The sequence below is a fragment of the Bos indicus genome, chromosome 16, assembly GCF_029378745.1.
Source record: "Bos indicus isolate NIAB-ARS_2022 breed Sahiwal x Tharparkar chromosome 16, NIAB-ARS_B.indTharparkar_mat_pri_1.0, whole genome shotgun sequence".
NCBI classification, from domain to species: domain Eukaryota; kingdom Metazoa; phylum Chordata; class Mammalia; order Artiodactyla; family Bovidae; genus Bos; species Bos indicus.
Genome location: NC_091775.1, coordinates 72,830,165 through 72,851,063, shown reverse-complemented (window position 1 = coordinate 72,851,063; position 20,899 = coordinate 72,830,165). Strand labels below are relative to the sequence as shown.

The window sequence follows — 20,899 nt, the reverse complement described above, 5'->3', positions numbered from 1 at the left end:
CAAGACATAGTGATTTTAGCCAGTGAAAGGAGATATAAGCTTACAAAAGCATATTGATTTGTAAGCATCCTGGGGAGTGTGGGGGTGAAGGGTGGACCATGAGAAAGGAGGTGAGTGTAGGCAAGCATAAGTGAAGGTGACCACAGGCCCTATCTCTCCATGAAATCGTTAATCTGACTTGCCAACCAAAAGGTTTGAATCTGGATTTCTGGCTCTTGTTGAAAAAGAAGCAATCAGATAAGGACAGGCTGGCGGGGAGCCTGGCTGCTCCTCTGGACTCCACACATGGTCTTCAGTGCAGCGGCGTCCCTCCCCTTCCCCGTGACTGCAACTTTCACCTCTCCTGTGTGTTTCCTGCCTGGCTCCTGTGCATATCTGAATGGTGCACGTTATTATTAACCCTCTTTGATGAGTAATTGAAGCCCAGGCAGTTGAGTAAATTTCCCAAGGTTGCCTAACTGAAAGTGAAGGAACTAGAATTGGAATTTTGGCCCATTATATTCTAAAATCCATGATCTTCATGCTCCACCAACCTTCACAGAGGATATTTATGTGGCATACAAATATCAGTTAGAATATATACTCATGGACAGAAGTGGTGTAAGAAAGAGTCTGATATTTGGGAGTAGGGAGACCTGGACTCAAGAGGAAGCTCTGGCACTTGCTGGGTGTTACACCTTGGGCACATCATTTCATGTCACCTCTCTGGGCATCAGATGGCTCATATGTAAAATGAGCATGCCCAGGTCTACTTCCCAAGGTTTTTAATATCACAGGAGATGTCTGGAGAGTCCTAGGTACAATGGCAAGCCCTACAACTCTAAGGGATTGCTAGGCCAGCAAGGAGGGGGCTGGCAAATTGGTCCTGCTGTAAAGGAAAGTCAGGAGGGCTTGATTTGAACCAGACTTCTGGTGGCTGAGATGTTAAAGAATCAGCCTGCAATGCAGGAGACCCGGGTTTGATCCCTAGGCTGGGAAGATTCCCTTGCAGAAGGGGTTGCCATTCCCTTCATTGGTGTGCAACCCACACCAATATTCTTGCCTAGAAAATCCCACGGACAGAGGAGCCTGGCAGGCTAAAGTTTGTGGGGTCTCAAAGAGTGGGACACGACTGAGCGACTAACACGCTTTCAGGAAAGGAAAGGAAAGAGAAGTCACTCAGTCGTGTCCGACTCTTTGCGACCCCATGGGCTACAGCCTACAGGGCTCCTCCCTCCATGGAATTTTCCAGGCAAGAGTACTGGAGTGGGTTGCCATTGCGTCAAAATATGAAAGAGCTGGCTGAGCCTAGTTGTCCCTGATTGAAGGGTAAGAAGGGTACAGTTCAAATGCACCCAGGGAAATCAGCGATGATACTCGAGATTCGAGGGAGGGTCGGTTAGGTCTCCAACTGCCCGGTTTTCTACCTGTCTCTCAGCATCCCGCCCAGCACCTGCCGGGGCGTCCGCCCTCTCTGAGGGCCCGGCGCCCCTCCCCGCGCTCGCTCCCTGGCCCCCCAGGCCCCGCCTCTCCGGGGCCGGGCCCGCCCCCCTCCCTCGGCGGGCGGGGCCCCGCGGCTGAGAGCCGAGCCCCTGCTTCGCAGACGCTGCCTCGGAGCAGCCAGGCGTCCTGCGAGCGCCAGCGCGCCGAGCCCAGGTGAGTCCGGGTGGGTCGCCGCGTGGGGCCGGAGGGAGCGCACCGAGCATCGCTTCTCAGCGCGTCGCGTTGACTTTGAAACCGAAAACACGTCGGCGGCAGGAGCCCCGCAGCTGCCTCCCCGCAGCCCGGCCCGGCCGCCTGTCCCCCGCTCGCGGCTGGCGAGTCCCCGACGGCCGGGGGTGGGAGGGTGGGGTGCACGCGAGGAGGCCCCGGGGCCCGGACCCCGGGTCGGGAGAAGCCGGCGGGGCAGGTGTCCCCTGATGCGGGCAAGTGGGTGCGGTGTGTATGGGCGGGGGGCGGTTGGGTTCCGGGCCCCGGAGCGAGTTTTCTGAGCAGAGAAGGGGTACTCCGAGAATGGAGACTGGGGGTCCCGAGCTGGGGAGCGCCTCCAGGGCGAGGGTGTCCACTCCGCGGACCAGAGGCAGGTCGGGGTGTGCGGGCCGGGGAAGGACTTTAGGCGCGTCTGGCACGCGCGCCTGCAAACCCCTGTCTTCCCCCATCGCGCCGTGAGGCATCCCCTCTTTCCACTTTTGCAGGACTTTCCAGCCAGAATATTCTAGAATAAAGCTTAAATACTGGCATGCATGGAACCTCAGGGAAGCCGTTCGATTGGGCGTCCTCATTTAGAACCTCCCTCACCCCCAGCCAAGGAGAGCTCAAAGGGGTCTTGCAGGAACCCAAGACTCAGGTAGGAACGAGCTGCCCAGAGAACACCCAGAGAATTGGTGGAAACTGTGTTCTCCACAGCAGATGGCCTCGCCCTTGTTACTGCTCTGCAGGGTTTTGGCAGTTCTGAGAATTCTCAGTGAATTCTGGGGCCACTGCTCTTGCTACTAACCCCCGGGCGTCTCCTCTGACTTTCTGGGCTGTTTCTGCCCCCTCCTGCAGAGTTTCCATATTTGGCTATTTCAGATTTACTTTCATCAGAAGTCGGTTACCTCTCAGTGACAGGCAGGGCTGCTATGCGCTCGCGGTGGGGTTGGTGAAAGGAGGCGTGGCTCCCGGCGGGGACTGTCCCCTGCGCACCCCACCCTCCACAGCCCCGGGCTCTGACCCGTGTCCCTTCCGGACAGGCCTCTAGTAACCAACTGAATTCAGTAAATATTTATTGGGCACCAGTGCTGGGTGAGAAATGGGGAAGGGCCAGTGGAATACTTTCCTTCTTTCAGAGATACTTGCATTTTAAAAGGAGACATAAAATGAAAATTGGTTTAAGTGCTTCTGGGTATAGAACAGTTCTGGCGGAGGTGGGTGAGATAATTTTAGGCAGGGAAAGCCTGGGCTAGAACCTCTCAAATGGAGCATGCAGCTGCCTGCCTTGCCTTCCCCACAGACAGCTGAAGACAGGGGTGTTAGCGCGATTGATGGTTTGGGTGAAAACCTTATCATCTGAACACTCTCACCTGCAACTTCAATTTAAACAAGAGAGACAGACGTTGCTGCAGAAGAGATGAAGGTGCGTTGGAGGCAGAAAATGTCCAACCTTTATTTATCAAGGTTGTTGTTGTTGCTGTTTTGGTTCTTGTTTTGGACTCAGTGGAATGGGCTGACTCTCAGATGCTGGAATCTCTCTCTCCCTGGGTTCTGGACACTGGGAGAAGAAAGCCTTCTGTCTGAGCCAAACTGTGGAAGCCCCGCCAGAGGGGTGGTGGTGGAGGGGGAGACTTTCTCGGGTCCTCTGGGCTGAGGTCTGAGGACAAGCAGGGTTTCCATTGATCCACAAGCATCATCCACCTGCCCTGGGTGGCAGAGTAGTGGAAAAACTATGGAAAGGTGATGGGGTCCCATCCACTGGAAGTACTTGCTGTCGCCACTGGAATAATTGCAGAGAGAGGGGGCTGGATGTCTCTGAGTCAGTCCCATCAGGCTAGCCTGGGAAACAGACCGCCTGTGATTATCTCAGCTTTACTGGAGAGGACCCTGAAGAAGAAAATATTAAAGCCTTGTTCATAAAGCCCTTCCCCTTTCAAAGCATTTTTCCCATTACTCTGGACATTTTGTTCTCATTTTGTCCTCCACGATACCCTTGAGAGTCAGGCCAAAGCAGGATTATTGTCCACATGGCCCAGATGGGGAGGGGGAAGCACTGAGAGTGAAATAACCCTTTGGACACCACTGCTGGGCCAGGACTGGGTCTCCAAGGACTGTGGTTCCTCTGACCCAGGCCCCTCACCTTGGTTTCTCAGAGCTACATCCACCCACCTCAAGCTCAGCGAGGGGTGATGAGGGGAGGTGCCTGCATGCCTGCCATGCTTGGTTGCCTCCGACTCTTTGCAATTATAGCCTATGGACTGTAGCCCGCCAGGCTCCTCTGTCCATGGGATTCTCCAGGCAAGATACTGGAGTGAGTAGCCATTTCCTCCTCCAGAGGATCTTCCCAACCCAGGGATCAAACCCACATCTACCCAAGTCTCCTGCATTGTAGGTGGATTCTTTACTGCTGGGCCACCAGGGCTTCCCTGTTGGCTCAGATGGCAAAGAAACTGCCTGCAGTGTAGGAGGTTCAGGTTCAATCTCTGGTTTCGGAAGATATTCTGGAGAAGGGAATGGCAACCCACTCCAGTATTCTTGCCTGGAGAATCCCAGGGACAGAGGAGCCTGGCAGGCAAGGAGTCAGACATGACCGAGCAACTAACAAGCAGACTCAGACTCTGATCATGCCTGGATGATCTGTTCCCAGTAACACAGAGCAGGTTCTCCTGGATACTCTGGCCACAGCATGGACAGACACCTCCTGTGATAGTTCCACCTCCGCTAGCAAACTCAGGGTGAGAATCAGGGTATCTGGTCTTGTTTGTAGCCTGGCGTCTGGCACGGAGGAGGACTAAACAGATGCTGGTGTTGAATTCACTGGAAGTGTGTCTCCCTTGGGCTTCGAGCTGCCGGGGCCCGATGGTTGGGAAACGCATCCTGGGTGGGGCTCTGGAGACACTGTGCTGCCAGCAGGACTCATCTGCACCCCAGAGTCAGCATAGCACCGTTCAGTTGACAAACAGCTGTCTCATCTGCTGAACGTCTCACTGCCTCCCTGAGAGCAGGGAGAGGCAGCTGCTGTTCTTGCATGTTAGTGGGCTGCAAGCTGGGCTCAGACATGACTTCAAATATCTCACAGCGCGTGGGGAGTGGCCAGGACCTCAGCGCATGTCTTCTGACTCGAGTTCATGAGCTCTGATAGTTTTGTGGCTAGAGGAAACCAGGATTCTGGGCAGGAGGGTGGGGGGACCCGAAGGGCGTTCATCAAAGGTTGCCTGACACCTCTGTCACCCATCCGGGTTCTTTAATGAGAGTCAGGAGACCAGGGAGAGGAGGGCAGCAGCTGAGGCCTCCTCTGAATAGCGATGCCTGTTCAGATGGTGACTTTTCCTGACGTTCCTCTGGGGCAGGAGCTGTCACCCCAGTAGTGTTGTAGGTAGGGTGTGTGTGTGCATGTGTGTGTGTGTGTGTGTGTGTCAGGGAACAAGCTGCAGGGCAGAAGTCACCCCCAGGGCTGCTGAGGATAGAGCCAGGCTACAGAGTTTGCTGCTTTGCTCAGAGCGAAACTGCATTTGGAGGGCCAGACAGCAGCCGTTCCCCTTGGGTCCCCAGCAGGCCCTGTCTTGTGAGGAAGTGGGCTGGAGGGGCAGGGGGAAAATAAAAGTGAAAACACTCAGCGGTCCTCATAGAAAAATTCAAAGTCCCTTTGCGGTGGCAGTGATAAGTCCTTTCTGCCCATTGGCACCTGGAGGCAGGCAGTGGTACCTACAGGCGGGGACGGGGCTGTAGAGAGAGCAGATGCAGCCAAGTGTTGGTGCAAGTCCTGTGGCCCCGGGGTGACTGAGGGAGCCCGAGGAGCGCCCCGCCCCAGGGTTCGTGTTTGCAGGAAGGAGTACCCAGCTCACTTCCTTCCAGGAGAGCCTCACACCTTTTTCCTTGACCCGCGCTCCATCATCACCTCTCCTCTCCAAGCCAGAGCATCCCCGAGGTTTCCTCTGCAGCTTTTCTCTCTCTCAAGGAAAAGGAGCTCTCTTGACCAGTGGGAGAGCACCTTCTCCATCTACACCCCCGATCCCGCCCTCTCCTCTCTTGGAGACAGACCCATTCCCTTCATAATTCCCTGGCCACTGACTCCTTCCCCTCCACCACATGCTCCGTCTCTGTTAAACAAGACCCCAGCTTCCTCGCCCTTTCACCGACCAGATTCTGGAAAGAGCAGCTGGCACTCGCCCTTGCCCTTGGCGTTCTCTTCCTCGTCGGCTCCATGCACCTGCCCCTCTGCCCGTGTTGCCCTTTGCAGGCTTCCAGGGCTGCTAATCCTCAGTCGCCAGCCTGCTCTGCAGCTGCTGCTCGGCTCCTGGAAGGGGGCCACACCGTCCCCACTGATGTTTCCTTCCTTGACCTGGAGCTCCTCGTCCTCTTCCCGCCCTGAGCGGGGCTAGGGCTGTGTCTTCAGGCTCCCCTGGAGCCCTGCGGTGCAGCCAAGGTTAACCAGCACTCCTAGGCAAAGGCTGATCAAGTCTCTGCCTCTCAACCAGCTCTCTTCTTGGCCAGTTCGATTTGTGATGTTTCAGGAGCCCCTTGGGCTTCCCTTGTGGCTCAGCTGGTAAAGAATCTGCCCGCAATGTGGGAGATCTGGGTTCGATCCCTGGGTTGGGAAGATCCCCTGGAGAAGGGAAAGGCTCCCCACTCCAGTATTCTGGCCTGGAGAATTCCACGGACCGTGTAGTCCATGGGGTCACAAAGAGTCGGACACGACTGAGCGACTTTCACTTTCATAGGAGCCCCTTAGACACTCACCCAAGCCCCCTTCCCCCGCGTTCTCCCTGAGCCTGACAGACATCCCTGCTGCGCCCTCATCTTCTCTGCCCTGTCTCCAGCTGGTCCTGACCTGCTGTCTTTCCCCGGGGCTGCTGCCTGAGTTCCCCCGTCCAGCCCCCTCCTTCCTGTACTCCCTGAGCTGTCTGTTCACTCACTTCCCTGCTCGTCTGTCTTCTCTCCACACTGCTGCAGGGGGGACCTCCTTACTGCAGAGTCTAATCAAGACCTACTCCTTCCACTCATGGCGTGGTAGAAATAGTGTGGACTTCAGATCTGTTATTTATGACTTTCCAGTTGTTGTTGTATGGTTGGGGCAAGTTGCCCAACTTCCATGAGTTTCTGTATTCCCACAGGTAAACAGAGATAGTAATGTCACCCACTTGGGGTTGCTGGAAGGATTAAACGAGCCAATTATATACACAGAGCCTAGTGTCTGGCAAGTATTCAACAAAGCTGGCTTTCTTCTTTTATGTTTTTGACAGCATAGGGATTTGTGGGGTTTCTGGGGAGGTGGAAAATGTTTGTCTAGCCTGAAAGCATTCAAATTTAAATTAAAAACAGACAAGCACAAGACCTGCCACATACCAGGGTAGACCATCATTTAAACTAGCCTATTGCTTCCACTCTGCAATCTCTAGACCAGGCCAACCTCAAGGGCCAGAGTAGGTGAACTGGCACAGTGCAGGGCATGGTGTGGATAAGTTGTGCTGAGCCCACAGCAGGCAGAGGGCAGAGAGGGGGGCTACCAATCCCAGATAAAAGGAGGCCCAGCTCCAGGGGTGGGTGTCAAAGGGAGATTTCCAGTCCTTGAGAAAGACTCGTGGGCAGAGCAGTGCAACCTTGGAGGAATAGTGGTGCTGGGCAGTGAGGCAGCACGGGGACCCAGCAGAAGAGAAAATGGACTTGGGAAGCCAAATACAGGCACTGGCTTGGTCACCAGAAACAGAGCCGTCACTTCAGTGGAATCAACTGTGAGGTCACAGCAGAATGAGGAGTGAGTCGACTTGGGGCCAAACTGCCAGCCAGAGCCCTCTCTGTGCTCCCTTCCTAAGCGGATGGCTCGGGACAGCCCCACCTGTGCCCTGAGCCTCCATTAGAGGAGCCCTTGATGCTGGCGGATGGAGGTGGGGGTGGGCATGGAGTTAAGCTGAACCAGTCATGAAAGTCTGTCTTTTGCCTTCAGGATGTGGGGACTCTGAGGAAGAGACTGGGCAGGTATCCCTGATACAACTTAAGATAACGTCCCATGCTTCCCTGGGTTAAAGGCAAAAAAGTGAAGGCTTGAATGCTAAGTAGATGCAGAGTAAAAGAAATGACCAAGCTGGTGGGATCATTCCAGGAAGCCCCTCCTGAGGAATGGGAGGACGGAGAGTTGGGAGGAGGCTGGGGAATACTGGGCTGTGGGCAAAGGCGTCTCTGCAGGACATAGGAAGGAAGGAATGTGTGTGTGCTCAGTGGGTCTGACTCTTTGCGACCCCATGAACTGTAGCCCTCCAGGCTCCTCTCTCCATGGGATTTCTCAGGCAAGAATACTCGAGTCAGTTGCCATTTCCTCCTCCTGAGGATCTTCCCAACCCAGGGATCAAACCCTTGTCTCCATTTCCTACATCTGCTGCATTGGCAGGCAGATTCTTTACCACCAAGCCACCTGGGGAGCCAGGTGAATAGTTGTTCTTAATGGATGGAAAGTAGATTATTCTAGAATGAATTGATATTGAGCTAGTTGTTATAGAAAAACACCCAATAATTTGGGCTTTGCTTCAACCTCTCCATAGCATTCCCACAGACCCTCCTCTGAAATGTCCAGTGCCATGTCTTTGCTTTGGATGGGCAGATGGTACATTCTTTCAATTTTTCCTCGATGCTGACAAAAATTCCATATATGTGAGTTCAGTGGTTCACTGACTGACACTGGATCTGTCTAACAAGTGTGACTTCTATAGCCCCTATCTCGTCCACCTTGTGACTATATTGCTGGGTTACATCAACTCTGGTTATGCTGGGTTGAACAGCTGCAAGGCCTTGTCGACTAAAAAAAAGATGCACAAGCTGAGAGTTGTGACTTCCCTTTTATTTGGGGCAAATTGAGGACTGCAGCCTGGGAGACAGCACCTCAGATAGTTCTGAGAGACTGCTGCAAAGAGGTAGTGGGGGAGGTCAATATATAAGATTTTGGTGAAGGGGAAGTTCAATGCAATCAAATGTTTGCTTTACAAGAGGCTTTCTGCTAGTCACAAGGAGTTGTCATCATGAAGGGATTTAGTGCTTTTCTAGATATGAAAAGAGGCAAGGATTTGGGATTATGAAATCAGTTCCTGAAAATATCTAACTATCTAAAGACCTGTTCCCAAAACCATCCCAAAGAAAAAGAAATGCAAGAAGGCAAAGTGGTTGTCTGAGGAGGCTTTACAAATAGCTGAGAAAAGAAGAGAAGCAAAAAGCAAGGGAGAAAGGGAAAGATATACCCAACTGAATGCAGAGTTCCAGACAATAGGAAGAAGAGATAAGAAAGCCTTCACAAATGAACAATACAAAGAAATAGAGGAAAACAATAGAATGGGAAAGACTCGAGATGTCTTCAAGAAAATTGGAGATATCAAGGGAACATTTCATGTAAGGATGGGCACAATAAAGGACAGAGATGATAAGAACCTAACATAAGCAGAAGAGATTAAGAAGAGGTGGCAAGAATACACAGAAAAACTATATGAAAAAGGTCTTAATGACCAGAAAAACCACAATGGTGTGATCACTCACTTAGAGCCAGATGTCCTGGAGTGTGAAGTCAAGTGGGCTTTAGGAAGCATTACTACAAACAAAGCTAGTGGAGGTGATGGAATTCCAGCTGAGCTATTTAAACTCCTAAAAGATGAGTCTGTTGAAATACTGCACTCAATATGCCAGCAAATTTGGAATAGTCAGCAGTGGCCACAAGACTGGAAAAGGTCGGTTTTCATCCCAATTCCAAAGAAGGGCAATGCCAAAGAACGTTCAAAGTATCATACAGTTGCTCTCATTTTGCATGCTAGTAAGGTTATGCTCAAAATCCTTCAAGCTAGGTTTCAACAGTATGTGAACAGAGAACTTCTAGATATACAAGCTGGGTTTAGAAAAGGCAGAGGAACCAGAGATCAAATTGCAAACATTTGTTGAATTGTAGATAGCAAGGGATTCCCAGAAAAATATGTACTTCTGCTTCATTGACTACACTAAAGCCTTTGACTGTGTGGATCACAACAAACTGTGGAAAATTCTTAAAGTGATGGGAATACCAAACCACCTTACTTGCCTCCTGAATGTAGGTCAAGAAGCAACAGTTAGATCCGGACATGGGACAAACGGACTGGTTCCAAATTGGGAAAGGAGTACGTCAAGGCTGTATATTGTCACCCTGTTTATTTAATTTATATGCAGAGTACATCATGCGAAATGCCGGGCTGGATGAATCACAAGCTGGCAAGCTGAAGATTGCCAGGAGAGATATCAATAACCTCAGATATGCAGATGATACCACTCTAATGGTAGAAAGAGAAGAGGAACTTTAGTTCCTCTTGATGAAGGTGAGAAAGGAGGGTGAAAAAACTGGCTTAAAACTCAATTAAAAAAAAACTAAGATCATGACATCTGGTCCCATCACTTCATGGCAAATAGAAGGGAAAACAGTGCAAACAGGGACAGACTTTATTTTCGGGCTCCAAAATCACTGCAGACAGAGGCTGCAGCCACAAAATTAAAAGACAGTTGCTCCTTGGAAGGAAAGCTATGACAAACGTAGATAATGTATTAAAAAACAAAGTCATCACTTTGCCAACAAAGGTCCATCTAGTCAAAGGTATGGTTTTTCCAGTTATCATGTACAGATGTGAGAGTTGGACCATAAAGAAGGCTGAGCACCAAAGAATTGATGCTTTCAAATTGTGGTGCTGGTGAAGACACTTGAGAGTCCCTTGGACAACAAAGAGATCAAATCAGTCAATCCTAAAGAAAATCAACCCTGAATATTCATTGGAAGGATTGATATTGAAGCTGAAACTCCAATACTGTGGCCACCTGATGTGAAGAACTGACTCATTGGAAAAGACCCTGATGCTGGGAAAGATTGAGTGCAAGAGGAGGGGGTGGCAGAAGATGAGATGGTTAGATAGCATCACCGACTCAAAAGATACAAATTTGAGCCAACTCTGGGAGATAGTGAAGGACAGGGAACCCTGGCATGCGACAGTCCACGGGGTCACAAAGAGTTAGATGGGACTTAGAGACTGAACAGTAACCAAAGATCTGTTCCACCAGTTTCCCTGGAGCACAGAGCGCTTCACTCTCCACCCTGATCTGCCTTCAGGGTGTGGTGAAGGTCAACAGCTGCAGCAGCACAAGGTTCAGACTCCGCAGTAGTAGATGGCAAATGCCCTTGGCAAGCACCTGTTTGTAGTTGATGGCCTTCTATACTTGACTTATCTGTTCCTAACTTTCTTCATATCATTTCTCCTGCCTGGAATGCCTCCTGTTTTAATCTACTATTTCATGCCTCTTTCACTCTTTTCAAAGAAAACTCAAAATTAGTTTCTCATTAGAAAGGCTGGCCCCAAGACCATGCCCAGGTTCAATAATATAATAGGAGGACTCACAGGATTCAGTGAATAGTCATACAGCTAAGGCTTTTCACATTGAAAGGATACAAAACAAAATCAGCAGAGGGAAAAGGCACCTGGGACAAAGTCTGGAGGAGACTAGGTGCGTGCTTCCAAGTGTCCTCCCCCGGTGAAGTCACACAGGACGTGCTTGATTCATCCTGGACTGTGAATTGTGGTAACACCTGTGAAATGTCATCTATTGGGAAAGCTCATTGGAGACTCAGCATCGAGGGTTTTTACTGGAGACTGGTCATATAGGCACCTTCTGCATAGCATACACTGAAAATCCCAGACTTCCAGGAAAAAAACAAAAAAAAAAAAACACAGCAACAAAAACAGCAGATGTTCAACCCAAACCATATTGTTTGCACAGTTTAGGTACCATGAGCAACTCAGGATGGGGACAGCCCACCCCAAATCCACCTTCCCAGACATCATGCAAGGGCTCTCTAGGGGTGGCAGTTGCAGCCCTACTATCTTAACCCTTTCCTGCCCAGCTTCCCTGCATAATCCTACCTCAGTCAGTTCAGTCGCTCAGTTTTGTCCATCTCTTTGTGATACCATGGACTGTAGCATGCCAGGCTTCCCTGTCCATCACCAACTCCCGAAGCTTACTCAAATTCATGTGCATTGAGTAGGTGATGCCATCTGACCATCTCATCCTCCGTTGTCCACTTCTCCTCCTGCCTTCAGTATTTCCCAGCATCAGGGTCTCTTCCAAGGAGTCAGGTCTTTGCTTTAGGTGGCCAAAGTTCTGGAGTTTCAGCTTCAGCATCGGTCCCTAACTAATCCCACCTCAGTGCCTAACTATAATTATGCTACAGAGAGAATCCCCCTACGTGAGGGGCCAGAAGACCTGGGTTCGAGCCCAACATGGCCACCTACTGCTAGGTGACCCTTTGGATCCCGCAAACTTCATTTTCCTATTTGGAAAAGGAGAGTCGTAGTTCTTGTTTGTAGATTTCCAGGGTGACTGTGAGGATCAAGTGTGATGACTTAGTAGGTATCCACCCTGCTTGGTTGAGCGCCTGCTATGTCCAGGGCTGTGAGTGACCACGGAGGGCATGGAGGGAAGCGTGGTGCAATGGCTTTGATAGGAGACAAGCCTGAGGTCGAGTCCTGGCCCGGCAGTCGGCAGCTGTGTCACCTGATCATGCTCTTCGAGCTCCCTGAGCTTCAAGACCTGATCTGTAAAAGGTGAGCATGAGTCATGAAAGTAGTGCCTATCCTTCACCGGGCTGCTGTGCAGAGTACGTGCAACTAGGAAGCAGCTAGCCACAGTATCTAGCACATTGCAGGCACCCAAAGGGGCAGCTGTTCATTTACTCAGATATTCGAGTGCTTGCTCGAGACACAGTCCCAGCCCTGCTTTCCATGTATGGATACAGACTGATATTGAACAGATAATCACCTTAAAAATGAGTGTACTCAGAAGTGCGATGAAGGAGAAGTACAGTGTGATGATGGGTTTGTGCTGAGGAAGAAGGGGGCCAAGCTGGCTAAAGGGGCCTGTGAGGCTTCGCTGCATAGCGAGGCTTAAGCTGGGCTCGGATGACTTGAGTTCAGTGAGAGGTGGGGGTCGGGGAAGGGATGTTTCCAGAGCAGAGGCAAGAGCGTGAACGAAGGGAGACCAGTCTTAGGATGAGGGCTGGGGGAAAGAAGGGTCTCCACTCCTGTGAGGAATGGCAAAAAAAAAAAAGCCAGAGAGGCTAGAGAATAAGGGGTGGGGAGGGAGATGCCCTGGAGAAGTGGGCGGGGCCGTGGTTAGCTCCATGAAGGGTTTGGAACCGTGAGAGTGATGGGAGTCGGTGGAAAGTCTGTGGGAGTAAGAACACCTTGACTTTTTCAAAGGCCCGTCAGGCTGCTGTGTGGGGGATGCCTGGGGTGGGGGGGGGGGGGCGGGGAGCAATGAGTGGGGTAGACCCGCTTTAAGAGGGGAGGTCCATAGCAGGAGACCGGTGCAGATGGGAGGGTGGTGTGAACTGGGTGTTGGAGGAGGAGAGAAGGCGCTGCCAGGGATGATTCCAGTTGTCTGGCCACTACAGCAGGATAAAAAGTGGCCCTTCATGGAGACGGAGCCCTGCAGAGAGGAGACATCAGTACCGTTTTAGGTGTGTTGGCGCTGGGGTGCCTGTGAAACACTGAAAAGGAGACGCCAGGTGGGCAGTAGCCCATGTGGGTCCAGATGCAGTGGGGACACTGGGGAGCGGTTAGTTTGTTTGTGATCTTTGATGGCAGGACACTGGTTTCGGGGACGCTAAAGGGAAAGAGTGTTTTAAAGTGTGCATTTGGGGTGAGGGTGGGGGTTGGGGTCACTAATATCTGATGTAGCTGGGAAGCCAGCTGAGATAAAGATGGGAAATTGACTACTGGCTTAAGTGACCCGGAAGTCCCTGGGCCCTGGGTGAGAGCAGCATGGGGTGCTTGGTGGGGGTGTAAGCCAGGCCCGAGTGGGCTGAGGATTGGATGGATCGGTTTGACCAGAGGCCGGTGGGGATGGTCACTCCACTGCATGAGGTGGGTGGGTGGGGGCGGTGTCAGGTGGTTTGGCTGGGAGGAGAAGGCAAGCTCGAGCTTCTTAGGCAAATGTGAGAGTGGGAATTTGGAAGGTGGCTTGCCTGTGAGAAGAGACCTGTGCTTGTGTGAGTGCCAAGGAAGGAGGCAGCTGAACAAGAGAGGCTGAAGGGAGGAGGCTGAAGTCTCGGGCATGAGGAGAGCCTGGTGCAGACGCCGCCTCTGCGAGGGTGTGTGGGCCGTGGAGCAGCCCCCCTCCACCCACACAGGGGGACAGAGTGTGCAGGCTCTGCTCAGTGGCAGGAAGTGGAGGTAGCTTTGGTCGGAAGACGTCTGTTTTCTGTGCAGTAGGAAGAGAAGTTTCCCGGTGAGATGGAGGGAGATGTGATCAAGGTCTGTGGAGAGAAGAGAGGTTTGCAACAGATGTTGGAAACAAGAGAGTGAGCTGAAAGGCAAGCTGGCCCAGAGCCCTGTGACCTGTTCTCCTGAAAGAAGTCTCTGGTGAAGGACTCGAGCCAACGTGATTTTGAATCTCTAGAACCTTGTGAGATGCCTCGGTGAGGACCCCATACCTATTTTTTTAATAAACAAAAACAAGAACGTCCTTCTCAGCATTTTCCCTCCTTCCCACGTACCTGCCCACCCAGGGGCTGCTTCATGCTGGTGGGACCAAGGAGCACTGTTGAGGCTCTAATCTTCCACCCACCTCCTCATGCCCACTACCCCACTGCCCACCAAGTGCCCATCATCGGCCAGCTTTGCCTTCTCCAGCTGTGACCGGTAGACTGCCAGGACTCAGAACGGAGTGTCAGGCCCTGGGAAGCACGCTCAGTGGGAGAGAGCCTGTCCTGCCTCCTCCAGAAACTCTTGAGGCTGTTGTTCAGTCTTCCCGTGAGTTCTTACTGATCACCCAGCATGTGCCCTGTTCTAAGTATTGCTTACCTTCAGAAGCAGAAGAAACATTGCCGGAGGCAGAAGAAACATTCCCGCCCTCACAGAGCTTATATTCTGGCAGGAAGGTAGTAAAGGAGCAAGCACCTGGCATGCTGCGTGGTAATAAGTGCTTTGGGGAGGAATGCAGCAGGCTAGGGGGCTGCTGGGATGTTATGATTCCAGGTGGGTTGCGAAGTCCTCTCCTGTGAGCTCATGTTTGAGCAGGGAAGTGAGGAATGCGCTATTCAGGGGTCGGGGGTGCAAGTGTTCCAGCAGGGGGATAGCATGCAGGAGGCGCATCTGCCACTCAAGAGAGAGCCAGGCTCGTGCGACTGGAGTGTGTCCTGGGAAATGGAGACAGAGAATGGAGACCAGGTCACAGAACTCTGAGGACACCGGCTCACACCCTGAGTAAGATGGGGTCCTTGGGGCAGAGGAGGGACACATATCTGACTCTGACTGCTGGGTTGTGAACACACTGTGAAGGGACAGAGGCAGAGGAAGAGACCAGCCAGGGGACAAGGGCTGTATCCAGTGAGGATGACGGTGACTTAGACCGGGATGGTTATGCTGACAGTAATGAGACATGGGTAGGTATGTTTGGAGGAACAGCCAATAGGATTTGGTGTTGTGGGATGGAGAGTGGGAGGAGCCAAGGATGACTTCACAGCTCTTGGTCCAAGCTTCAGGGGGATTGGTGGTGCCCGTTTACTGAGCTGGGGGAAGGTAGTGGGAGGAGCCAGCTGGATGGGGACGGAGGAAGGCCAGATGTCTCACGTTTGAGATGCTTAATGAATAAATGTGGAGCTCTGGACTAGGCATTTGGGATGACTCATATTCAGGATGGGGACCCAGCCTGCAGATAGGAACCAGGAAATTGTCGGCCTTAGATGACATCTGAGCCCCGATGAGCTCACAAGAGCACCAGTGTAGATGGAAGCACCAGGCCAGGTGCCCGAGAGGTGGGGCAGTGAGGCATGGCCAGCGAGGAGAAGGTGATCTGGAAGCCAGCACATGTCACACTGTAATGGGCTAGAATCGAGCCCGGGAACTTGTCAAAAAGGTAGACTTCTGGGTACTACGGAGGGATCCTGATTCTAAAACATGTTAATTAGGGCACTCTAAACTATTGTGGATTTCCTTAGGTGGCGCTAGTGGTAAAGAACCTGCCTGCCGATGCAGGAGACATAAGAGATGATGGTTCAATCCCTGGATTTCCCCTTGGAGAATCCCACTTCAGTATTCTTGGGCTTCCCTGGCTGCTCAGACAGTAAAGAATCTGCCTGCAATGCGGGAGACCTGGGCTTGATCCCTGGGTTGGGAAGATTCCTTGGAGGAGGGCATGGCAACCCTATTCTTGCCTGGAGAATCCCCGTAGACAGGGGAGCCTGGTGGGCTACAGTCCGTGGTATTGCAAAGAGTTGGACATGACTGAGCGATTAAACACAGAACAAATTATTGTAACAAATGGGACCCCAAAACAAAGGTCTGTTTCTGTCCAAGCCAGTATTTTTTTTTTAATATTTTATTTATTTGGTTGTGCTGGGTCTTAGTTGTAGCATGTGGGATCTAGTTCCCTGACTGGGGATCGAACCCAGGCCTTCTGCATTGGGAGCACGGAGTCTTAGCCACTGGACCACCAGGGAATTCCCCAAGCCAACATTTTGATCATGCCCCAGGGCACATTCTTAGCAGAGCATCCAGGGACCGAGCCACTCTGGAAACTGTTGCTGTGCTTGGCACCTAGGTATGCTCCCCACTGAATTGAAAACCCCTTGGAAATAGGAACTTGGGGTCCTGTCCCACTGCACCCTTTCCCACAATAGAATGAGAGTCAGACCTCTGCATGCAGCAGGCACTGAATAAATGCTGGCCAGGAGTGAAGAATGGACAGACATGGATACGAAGTGTTTATTTTTGTGCCAGACACTGTGTGCTGGTAATTTATGTGGATCAACACATCTAATCCTAACTCAGGATCAGAGTTAGCCTTAAAGGCAGGTGCCTTTAGTGTCCTATCTTCTAGATGAAGAAAAGGTGACACAGGAAAGTGAATGGCAGAAGAGGTTGGACCCCAGTGGTCTGGTTCCAGAGCTGGTCTCTAACCATCAGGCTGCACTGCCTGTCATTCCACACCTCCTTTTTGGTACCAGTTGGGATGTGATACCTTTTCTTCCAGCCATGACATGAAGTAAACAGCACTGGATTTGGAGGCAGAAAGCCTAGATTCAGATTCCCACTGCATCACATGTTGGCTGTGTAATTTGGGGGCATAGGTACTTCACAACTTGGGGCCTCAAGTACTTCATCAGAAACATGACTGTGATTTCCCCCATGGGGTTCGTATGAGGACTGGGTGTGATCTTGTTTGTGAAAGTACAAACTGCAAAGTCCTTGTGCAGGTAAGGTATTATTAACTTGAAAAAAAGATCAAACTGTGGAACCCCTACGACTGATTACCGTAAGAGCTGCCAGAGGGGTATAGACTGTAGGAAACCCAACAAGCCTTGTTTAACCAGACCAGTTCCTCTATACCATCCTTTATGTATTGATGTTTCTTCCTGACATTTGGTTTGACAGGTTCGCTGTTTCTGAAAAACTGTGACACTTTTGTTCATCTGATAACCCTTAAGTACCCTCCACAGCTGACTGGCTCAGTTGTGGGAAGCCACTCTTCAGATTCTTTCTTCTTCTCTTGGGTCCCCTTTCCGGGCTCCCCACCCACTTCCCCTCTCTGTCGTCCTGATCAAGCCCATAGGTCCCAATAGCCTGACATCAAGCATTGAACTGAGCGGACTCTCATGTGTGGGCTGGGCACCTGGGGTGGTGGGCCTCGGGAAGCTTCTCTCCCTGGAGCTGGGCCGAGAGGACCACATTTGGTCCCATCTGCTTCCTCCCCAGGCCGCTGGTCAGGGGATTGCCTGTCTGCCTCTCCCAGGCCATTGACTCATGCCCCAGCCACAGACTCTCCCAGAGCTCTGGGCGCTTTTGGCAGCTGACAGAATGTCACTGGTCTGTGGTCAGCTTTGGAGATACGAACTGAATACAATGGCAGATGTGCATGAGCTTTGTGGGAAGCTGAGGCCCAGCTCAAATGAGGTTGGCTTTTGGTAGCTAAAAGTCACTGAAAGGTCAGGTCAGGGTTTCTGGATCCTTCTTGGCATGTCTGTTCTGTAGCCTGACGAGCCGTGGTCCCAGTCTCTCCTCTTTCCTTAGAGAACCCTTAGGCCATGGAGGGCAGGACCTGTCACAGTCCTCACTTCAACATGCTTTGAAGTCCCACGCTAAAATCTGAACTGCTATTCTTTGGCTTTGTTCCCAAGCTCCCGTGTCACTTCACTTGTGGGGCCGCTGGAAGTCTCCATCACTTTCTGAGAGCGTGTGCTCTGCCTGCCTGTCTTTAGGAGAAAAAGGACCATCAGGAAGGGAGAGAGAGAGAGCTAAGTCTGAGATGGTAGCCCAGTGACTCGCTGAAGCAGGGACCCTCACCCACACTCGGAAGTACAGTCTGGCTGAGGATGGGGGAGCCTTTCAAATGAGGAGAGGTGGGAGTTGTGGCAGGAACTAAGGGCAGAGGGTGAGCCCTGCAGGGAGCCACCCGGAGGTGTGGTCTGGGGTGGGAGGGGAAGCAAAAATACAGTGTCCCCAGGGGAGTTCTGAGAAGGAAGTGCCAAATGCCACATAAAGGGCAAGAGGGCTCCAGGTTGGGAGAGGCCAGGTGGCAGGTCTGATTCTGTGGTTATGGTTTAGAGTTTAGATCACCAACTGAACACAACGTGCTTTTCCAAACCGCTTACGTAGTAGGGCCCGACACCCGGGTGATTTGGGCCCCCAGCTTGTTCAAGAGCAGAGGGAGGGCAGTGGGTGGATGTCTGAGGAGGGACACGCGTCTGAAGGGACGGCTCTGGAGTTGGGAGGGGAAGGGAGGGGAGAAGGTGGCTGGTGCTGGTGTTGCTGGGCTGGTTGCTGAGTAGCCTGGAGACCGCTCCCTGCCATGAGGTGGTGGTGCTGGTGTGAGGATTCCTCCCCGCCCCATGCTACATTTCTTTTTCCCCATCAGTGTCTGCATGTAGTGGTTTCTCAGCAAAAGCATGATTTACAAGTGACTGATTGACCGTGTTTAGTGGGAGACCTTTCAGTGTAACCAGGAATTCAAAAGGGTGCATTGGGTGAAGCGAGGAGGAAAATGTGTTTGGAGGATGAAATGGAGACATGAGAAAATTGCAACAGAAAGGGTAGAGGAGAAGCAGTGAGCTTAGTCAAGGGTCCCAGGGGAGAAGGGGCAGCACCTTGTGGGGTGGGAGGGGGGGTGTGGTCTCTGGAAAACCCACCTTGGTGCATGCATGGGAAGGTGAGTCAGCAATGAGCTGTGCCCACCCACAAGATTATCAAGGTCTTAGTAAGAGGGCTGACTGAAGCGGGGTGTGGGGGGAGAGTAGAGGACATGGGAGGAGAGGTGGGCTCACAGGACTCTGTCATCAGACTTATACTCATCACTTTCACTTCTGGGTGAGCGCATGGGGGTAGTAATGTGGGTACTTGTGGTGGAATTGCTAAATTGTGTCCGACTCTTGCAAACCCATGAACTGTAGCCTGCCAGGCTCCTCTGTCCATGGGATTCTCCAGGCAAGAATGCTGGAGTGGGTTGCCTTTCCTTCTCCAGGAGATCATCTCGACCCAGGGATCGAACCCGGGTCTCCTGCATTGCAGGCAGACTCTTTACCGACTTGAGCTACAAGGGAAAAAGCCAAGTCCATTCACAGCAAACAGGTGAGTGAGGAAACGTGAGAAGAGGAGAAGAACATAGGAAGGTTTTGGGAATATTTAGGCAAGTCTCCATGGGCTGAGGTAGTTGTCTTCTCACCTGAAGGAAGGAGTGCCTTCAGAAAAGGAACCATTGATGAAGGGCTCTGTGCGCTCTCTTGGCTGACTCTGGGGCCTGGAGACTAATGAGGACAGCCCCCTCTCCCAGCAGCTCATCAAGCGAACCCCAGACCTAGAAGTGGGGACAGCAATGGACATGGAGCTGAAGCTGAGGATCCCTGAGTCAAAGTTTCTTCTAAAGGAAGCTCTTGTGGGAAGATCAGCGGTCCTTTCTCCTCTTGTTCTAACTTCTGAGCAAGCACATCCCAAAGGTCTCCTGCAGCATCACGTGGAGCAGGTAGACTCTGGATGGTTCTGAGCAGGAGAGAGAATTCCCTTCAAGGCTTCCCTGAGAGAGACTTGATATGAAAGCAGCAGCTGCCTTAGAACCAGGAGCCGGGTGGGAGTGCCCTTCAGCCCCTGACCACTGGCTTCTCTCCACCAACGGTGCTCTGCTGCTCTGCCAGGAAAATAAGGAACCAGAGGTTTCCTGACAACTTGGAGAGAAATCACACTTCTCTTCAAAGGAATTAAAACCATGCCCACGTCATCCTTCATCCTGCATCCAAGAAAAGCCTCTTCTGCAAAAGTATAAGGAAAAGAAAAGACACTCTCCTTCTGCCTCTGTGACATCAGAGCTGGCCATCCTGTGGGTGGACGGCTCGGGTTGAGGGCCAGTTGTCATGTGTCATCAGGCAGGAGTCACCTGCTTCCTATGTGGTCTCCTGTGTGGTTTCCCATCCTGTTAGACCTGATGGAAAAAGACCTCGCTTTGCCTGCGTTTCTCCAAGGCCGTTCTTCTGGGTCTAACCTTCATGGTTCAAGGTTAATGAAAATAAACCCAGTCTGGGCTTCCCTGGTGGTCCAGTGGTTAAGAGTCTTCCTGCCAATGCAGGGGACATGGCTTCAATCCCTGGTCCAGGAAGATCCCCATATGCCTGGGAGCAACAAAGCTTGTACGTGAGCCAAAACTATTGAGCCTGTGCTCTAGAGCCCAGAAGCTACAACTACTGAAGCCCTCAAGCCCTAGAATCTGAGTTCCACAAGAGAAGCCACCACAATGAGAAGCCCACACACCACGGCTAGAGAGTAGCCCCCACCCACCGCAACTAGAGAAAAGCTCGCACATAACATTGAAGATGCAGCACACCCATAAATAGATGAATAGATAAATCTTTAAAAACAAAGAAACCCAGTCTGTCCCAGAGGTCACGTGGTGGTGGTGCAGTTGTGTTAGGTTGTGGGAACAGCAGAGAGGCAGAGAAGGTGGCGGGCTGGAGCAGAGACCTGGCGGTAGTCTTGAGGGCTTTTGCCTTCAGAGGAGCAGATTTCTGGGCCATTGCAGACAGAGGCTTTGGGGATAGCTTGGGGCCCATCTCGGTTCTCTCCCTGTGGAGGCAGCATGCTCCATAAGGGCTTTTCTTTTTCCTCTTTTGCCACCTCCTCCTCCCTCCTCCTCTTCCTCTTCTTTTTTGTTTGGTTTTTAGTTATTGTTGTTGTTTTAATTTTCCTGCTTGTCACCCTTC

The 20,899-nt window shown here is 51.8% G+C and overlaps 1 protein-coding gene and 1 non-coding gene across 4 annotated transcripts in view; one reads left to right on the top strand and one right to left on the bottom strand.

Moving 5' to 3' along the window:
* The first annotated feature begins 1,503 nt into the window (after nt 1-1,503).
* TRAF5 (TNF receptor associated factor 5) overlaps nt 1,504-20,899 on the top strand; it is a 45,972-nt gene continuing 26,576 nt past the window's right edge. For 2 of the 3 annotated variants that reach the window (XM_070768637.1, XM_019976670.2), the window contains exon 1: nt 1,504-1,635. The gene's annotated coding sequence lies outside the window, so the exon portion shown is untranslated. Of the gene's footprint in view, nt 1,636-1,965; nt 2,327-2,971; nt 3,095-20,899 lie in introns of those variants that run through there. The other variant, XM_070768636.1, reaches the window with a different exon arrangement.
* On the bottom strand, nt 16,084-16,156 carry TRNAG-CCC (transfer RNA glycine (anticodon CCC)). Its single transcript has one exon. It is a non-coding gene; the product is annotated as a tRNA-Gly (tRNA).